Here is a 7539-nt window from a genome sequence, read left to right on the forward strand (position 1 = left end):
CTGGTCCATTACTCGAAATACCCCTCCCCCATAATACTCATGGAAATATATATAATCCTAAAGGTATTCATTATCAGTCATATATCCCTATGTGTGAACAGGATCAGGTATTGGTAATCCCGAAACTAAAGCTACCACATATTTATTGAATTCTAGTGTCGTGTGATCGACTACGACGGAGAATTCTTGTTCTCCATCCTGATTACAATAGAACCTAACGTGGTCATAGAAATAAGCAGTAAGCTGTGCTGAATATGAATCGTCATCACTTACCAGTAGATGACGCCATCCTAACTGCATGATCCGCTCGTGAAACGATGCTCCATAGGTATCGGTTCCCAACACGTCTTCGAAAGACTGTTCCGGTATGACTATAGGAGATGGCATCTTAACTACTCTTTTGAACATCTCCAAAAAATCCTGGAACAACCCTCAGAAAATTGGAAATTTTCGTGTTCACGGAGGGCGTGGCGTGGAGTGCTTCCACTTGAAGCAGTGCTTTCGGGTGTTGTTGGAGTTACAGTGCTTGGGCGCGAGTCGCGCTCAACTTGGGCGCGGGTCACGCTCAGGTCTTTTAGGAGTTACAGTGTTTGGGCGCGAGTCGCGCTCAACTTAAGGCGGTTAAATCCGAAAGTAAAATTCGACAATGTCTAGGCGAAAATGCGCTTCATAAGTCTTTGAAAACGAAGTTTACAAGGAAAAAGAAGGAAAAGCTTGGAGTGAGAGGTGAGAGATGATGGTGGGGTGTAGTGTGGGTTGTGAGTGTAGAATGAAAGAAGTTTAAATAGGTTTTGAGCTTCCAAAACGAATCGGCAAGTTGCCAAATTGTTTAAGGTAATTTCCGGAAATAGAAAATTTCCAAACCCGGAAACGGAAACAAACCATATTCTTGATTTTCTAACAACCCTGGTATCTTTTATACTGGATGTAGAATAGTAACTTCTAAACTCTCCTGGATTTCATGCTACCACCACACATAATCATAGATATGCCGATATTGGCCAAATTCTCAACCTTTACTCCAAGATAACTTTACAGAAGATGATCATATAACGAATTATGCTCGGTATAAATATTACCACCCCCAAACAATTCGGAAGGTGGGATTAAAGATAAAAACACGCACAATTTGAAAATAACCAATTATATTAAAAATAAAATTTAAATCCAAACAACATAAAACAAACACATTAATATTTAAATTTAACAACTGAATTAAAATCCAACTAATAAAACAATAAAAACAATGAAATAACAGCGAACACAAACTGATGGTGAACACCTAGCCATGTGATGAAGATGGACCCTGAGATGGAGATTGGTTCTAGGATGAAGAATGGCTTGAGCCATCTGTCCTTCGGCGACGACGCTCATGCCTCTCAGACCCGGCTGAAACAAAATCCTCCACGGGTGGCATGCGTCGTAGCATCTCTATTCGAAAGAAGCGTTGTGCTTCCATCTCAGTCCTGAGTACTGCATATTGGGCTTGGTGATGCTGGTGGATAGTCTCCATGTTAGAAAAGATATCATCCTGACCCCTTTTGAGCATTTCAAGTCTCGTCTGAAGGTTCGTTTGCTTATTTCAAACTACAATCTGTCTATCTCGGATATCTTCACAAATACCATAAACGCAACGCAAGCCAGTTTGCAACACTTGCATGCGTTCTAAATTAGAACTACAACTATCTAATGCATCGTCATCCAGACATGTCATATCCTCCCTTTCATCCTCCGACTCAACCACATTTCTTTCAGACAACGGCCAAGTCTCTTGGATGCAATCCGTATAAATACTTGCATTAGAATGCAATTTGATCTTAATAGGAGCAGATTTTGCGACAGCTCTAAATGAGAGCATGATCTTAGTAATCAATACGGGAAGAGGCGCCATGCTCTTTCCCACTCCTCTAATCACATTAAAAATTAATTCGAGGATGCAGAAATTATACTTATTAGTTTGCAAAATCCAGAGAACGTCACGGACATTGCGGACCCGATGTTCTTGACTTTGTCTTTCCCGAGGGCGTTCCTACCAATCCACCGAGCTACAGCCCGGTTGATTGGTTCTCGTGGTTACTGGCGAGCCTTGATGAGAACTCGTATTGTATTCACCCTCCACGACAGTATCTTTCATCAAAGCAGGAACTCCAGTATACTGGGATTCCTGAATGGTCGTTTCTAGGTTGCTTTTAGGCGTAATTCCTAACAGCTCAGCCAACAACTGTCTCGTTACTTCCCTCCTCATTCCTGCTACCTTAATGAAAATCCTTGCCCCCTCCAATTCTCGCTTCTTATAAAACTGTTCTACCAAATCGTAGTGATAGAATTCCTCAGTCGAGTACCACAGTCCATTCCAATTTCTCCTAATCATCTCCGCGTCGTAAAATGGCGCGAAGTGGTCGGCCGCAAACGCGTGCTCCGGCACAATTCTTCGTCGTAGCGCCATTGAAGTTTTTGAAACAACCAATGGTTTTGTAGACGGTGGAGGAAGTGAGTTTGATGAAAAACAACTAAAAACAATGGTGGTGGGGATGGTGGGTATGGTGGCAGGTTGAAGCTTGAATTGGTGGATGTTTTTGAAGTTTTAAAATTGGTGGGGTTGGTGGTGGTAATGGTTTGGAGAAGATTTCAGTTTGATTTAAATGCTTGGCGTGGGTGTAGTTAGGTTTTCTTTCCTCTTTTTTTTTTTTTTTTTTTTTTTTTTTTTTTTTTTTAGGTTGAAAACTTTGTTAATGGCGGTGGTGGGATTAGAACGCGATACTGTTCGTTTGGGAAGGAAAGAGGAGTCTTGCCCGGTCTTGTATGAAGTTTGGGCCCAAGCCCAATTTGAATTCCGAACTTTTCTGATTTTTCTCGCAATTTCAAATTCAATTTGCAGCTCCGTTCTTGGTCGATTTTGGCGAATGAGTTATGGAAATGATCAGTAGAGAATTTCCAATCCAATGATCCATAAAACACTCAATTCCAACCATGGTTGACGTATAAGAAGGTGGAAAAATGCCTCAAAGTGCGTGTGTGACGTAAGTTATGCAAACGAAGGAATCTAAGTTTTGGATAACGTCAACCCAAATAAACTACAACTAATGGGCCTAAGCAACACAAATGGAAAGTTCGAGCAATCCGGATGGAAAGACCGACTGCCCACCCCCAAACAAATTTTTAAACACAAAATTTGTTTTAAACGTGGGTCGTTTAAAGTCAGATTCCCAAGACTTGTTGGATTGCTATTTCTATGATTTTAGAATTTTTTTTTTATATATATTTTTTTATTAGTTTATTATAAGAAAAACGAAAAACAATAAATACATAGTTCACCCCATAGAGGAACATGACTCAAAAACTGAGAAAACATGCAAAAGTGGAAAACGTGAATTATGTGAAACGTGGACTTAAGATCCGGTACTTACAGCCACACACTCCATAAGGAGGGCCCAGTTACCTGAATGGTGCACTTACCACTATATGGAAGTGAAAGGAAGTACACCAAATGACAAAGGTCAATCCTCATAGACAGGGTCCTGTAAAAGGACTTCCTCTACATCGGGGACGAGGTTAAGTGAAAATGTTTTAACCGTTGACCCGTAACTTGAAAGATGCTTGTTGTCCTTGGGATTTACCAAGGTAATTGCCCGTAAGGGGGTGACTTGATAACGAAAAAAGGACCGGACCAACGGGTTTTAGTTTCCCGGGGAAAATATGTAGGCGGGGAGTTGTAAAGCAAGACCTTTTGACCGACCACAAACTCTTTGCGCAAGATTTGCTTATCATGAACACGTTTCATGTTAGCTTTATAATCCTTCGCGTGATCGTAAGAATCGCTACGGATTTCTTCAAGCTCATTCAATTGCAACTTGCGTTTGACACCCGCTTTATCAATATTGAAGTTAAGGCTTTTTATAGCCCACAGAGCACGGTGCTCTAATTCAACGGGCAAATGACATGGTTTCCCAAATACAAGTCTAAAGGGAGACATACCTATAAGAGTTTTGAAAGCCGTCCTATACACCCATAAGGCATCCGATAGACGCTTCAACCAGTCTTTCCTATCAGGATCTACAGTTGTTTCTAAAATCTTTTTGATTTCCCTATTAGAAACTTCTACTTGTCCGCTAGTTTATGGATGATAAGGAGTTGCTACTTTGTGTGTAACTCCATACTTTTTCACTAGGGATGCAACAACTCTGTTGCAAAAATGTGTTCCACCATCACTAATCATGGCTTTAGGAATGCCAAACCGACAGAAAATATACTCCTTAATAAAAAAAAATACAACTGTCTTATGGTCATTGCTACGGCAAGCCATGGCCTCTATCCATTTAGACACGTAGTCCACGACAACTAGAATATAAATGAAACTGTGGAAATAGGGAAGGGACCCATGAAATCAATGCCCCAAACGTTAAAAATTTCTACTATCCAGGATTGGATTTAATGGCATCATATTACGCTTCGTGATTTGCCCAAGTTGTTGGCAAATCGAATACCGCCTTGCAATGCACTTGGGCATCCTTAAAAGGGTAGGCCAATAAAATCCACATTGAAGAACTTTAGCGGCTGTTTTCATTCCACTAAAATGGCCACCATACTCTTTGTCATGGCGAACGATAGAACTTCATTATATTCCCCGGGAATGCAACGAATAATCTGATCCGCACAATACTTAAAAGGTAGGGCTCATCCCAAGTAGTATAACTTAGCTCGGCCAAGAACTTCTTACGTTCATTTTTGACCAATTATAAGGCATAACATCAGCCGCTAAATAATTTACAATGTCGACATACCATGGTGATGAAAAAAATAGCATCTGAGATGCTCATCGGAAAGGAGTCCGTATGGACTCATAATCACTATTATCGTCGTTTGTAAGTCTAGATAAGTGGTCGGCAACTCGTTTTTCGACCCCTATTTTGTCCTTTATTTCTAATGTGAACTCTTGCGGGAGAAGGATCCATCGGATTAATCTCTGCTAGCATCCTTCTTTGCAAGAAGGTACTTAAGAATTTTGCATGGTCCGTGTAAACTAAAATTTTTAGAACCAACCAAATAAGGACCGAAACTTATCTAAAGCATAAATGACAGCTAAAAATTCTTTTTCGGTAGTTGAATAATTCCGTTGAGCATCGTTTAAGGTTTTACTACCATAATAAATAACAGTGGACTTATTATCTAGTTTCTGTCCCAAGACAGCACCAACTGCATAATCACTAGCATCACACATGAGTTCGAAAGGTTTAGACCAATCGGGAGGCTGTATAATTGGTGCAGAGGTTAGGGCGGCTTTTAAAGTTTCAAAAGCCTGCTTACAGTTAAAATTAAAATCAAAGATTGCATCCTTTAAAAGCAGATTAGTTAAAGGCCTAGCTATTTTTGAGAAATCTTTAATAAATCGCCTATAAAAACCTGCATGGCCTAGAAAGGCTCTAATATCACGGACAGTCCGTGGTTTAGGTAGAGTCGCTATCTTATCTAGTTTGGCCTTATCTACTTCGATGCCATCACTAGATACAATGTGACCTAGTACTATGCCCTTTTTCACCATGAAATGACACTTTTCCCAGTTTAAAACGAGGCTCTTTTCTTCACACCGTGTCAAAACCTTATACAGGTTAGACAAGCAGTCTGTGAAGGAGTCTCCATAGATAGAAAAATCATCCATGAAAACTTTTATAAAGCGCTCTACCATGTCACTAAATATATGAAGCATACACCGCTGGAAGGTACCAGGAGCATTACAAATGCCAAAAGGCATTCGTTTATAGGCATACATTCCAAAGGGACATGTGAAGGTAGTCTTTTCTTGGTCATCAATATCAATAATAATCTGAAAATAGCCTAAGTAGCCATCCAGAAAACAATAAAAAGCATGACCAGCTAGGCGTTCGAGCATCTGATCTATAAAAGGTAAAGGAAAGTGATCCTTTCGTGTCATAGCATTTAAACGTCTGTAATCAATACAGATTCTCCATTTCATAGGACCTTGTGTGACAACATAGTCACCCTTTCCGTTACGTACCATGGTAACTCCCGATTTCTTAGGAACTACATGAATGGGGCTTACCCATTCGCTATCAGAGATTGGGTATATGATACCCGCATCGAGTAATCGTAAGACTTCTTCCCTAACCACCTCTTTCATGGCAGGGTTCAGACGACGCTGAGGTTCGCGAGAAGTCTTCGCGTTATCCTCCAAATGGATGCGATGAGTGCAAACATTAGGGTCAATTCCCTTAATGTCGGCTAGGGACCAACCAATCGCAGACCGATGTTCCCTAATCACCCGGATTAAACGTGTCTCTTCACCCTTAGTTAACTGAGAAGATATAATTACCGGATGACTACCATCCGGATCAAGTTGAATATATTTTAACTCCGGGGGAAGAGGTTTAAGCACTGGGGTGGAAGGAAAATCAATAGATGTTTCATCAGGGTCCCTATTTTGCATAGTGAATACTTGCTTAGGTAGCAAGTCTTCATACTCAGTATATGGAGCAACCGAAGGGTCTACAATTGGTGGGGACTCAAGGATGGTGTTGACTTCCTCTAAGTAGGAGTCATTTACAAAATCTGAAGTTCCAAAAGAAAGGAATTTATACATATTATTTTCGGGAAAAGTGTTGTTAAAATAATCTTGAGCTAAGCTCTCAATCATGCTAACCTCCCCATCTATAGACGATTCTAGTAACTGTTTCATCATTTTAAAAATATTTACTTTAACAGAAAGATGGCCAAAAGATAAGGACATCTTTCCATCGCGGCAATTTATAAGCGCGTTTGCAGTTGCCAAGAAGGGGCGCCCTAAGATGATCGGTACAGAGTCGTTAGCGACTTCTGTATCGAGGATAACAAAATCAGCAGGATAGTAGAAATCCTAAACCTTAACAAGCACGTTTTCCACTACACCCTTAGGATACTTAATTGACCTGTCCGCTAACTGCAACGTTATTCTTGTAGGTTGCATTTCCTGTAGACTTATTTGTTTATACAACACTTGCCCCCAAGTCTAATAAAGCGATCGTCGTGTGGGAATCTCCTAAGGTGCATTTTACAGTAGGACGACCAGGGTCCTTGTACTTAACAATTCCATTATTTTCGGATAAAGTTGGGAACTGTTCAGTTAGAAAGGCGTCTTTAGGTATGTTGATCTTATGCCTAGTAGTGCACAACTCTTTAAGAAACTTAGCGTGGTTAGGTAGCTTTTAATAGCTTCGGAGAAAAGGAAGGTTTATCGTTAGATTCTTGAAAACGCGTTCCTAATCTCCTCAAAGTTTGTATCCCTGGTTAGCTTGCCTAATTTATGAGGGAACGGTGGTTTCGCTCTATATTTAGCGTATGGCTCGACTTGATGTGTAACCTTGGCTTTCTGTTTCTTGGTTTGTTGTTTAACTGGTACCTCTATAGTGATAGGCTCTTCAGTTTCTATTTCGGTATCTAGTTCGATATCCGATGTAGGGAGTACTGATGGGGTAACTATAGGCATAGTTACTTTGTTATCAACCACTCTTCCGAGCGGAGTGGGTGATGGCATTTAGGTCACCCTCG

The sequence above is a fragment of the Coptis chinensis genome, chromosome 7, assembly GCF_015680905.1.
Source record: "Coptis chinensis isolate HL-2020 chromosome 7, ASM1568090v1, whole genome shotgun sequence".
Lineage (NCBI taxonomy): Eukaryota > Viridiplantae > Streptophyta > Magnoliopsida > Ranunculales > Ranunculaceae > Coptis > Coptis chinensis.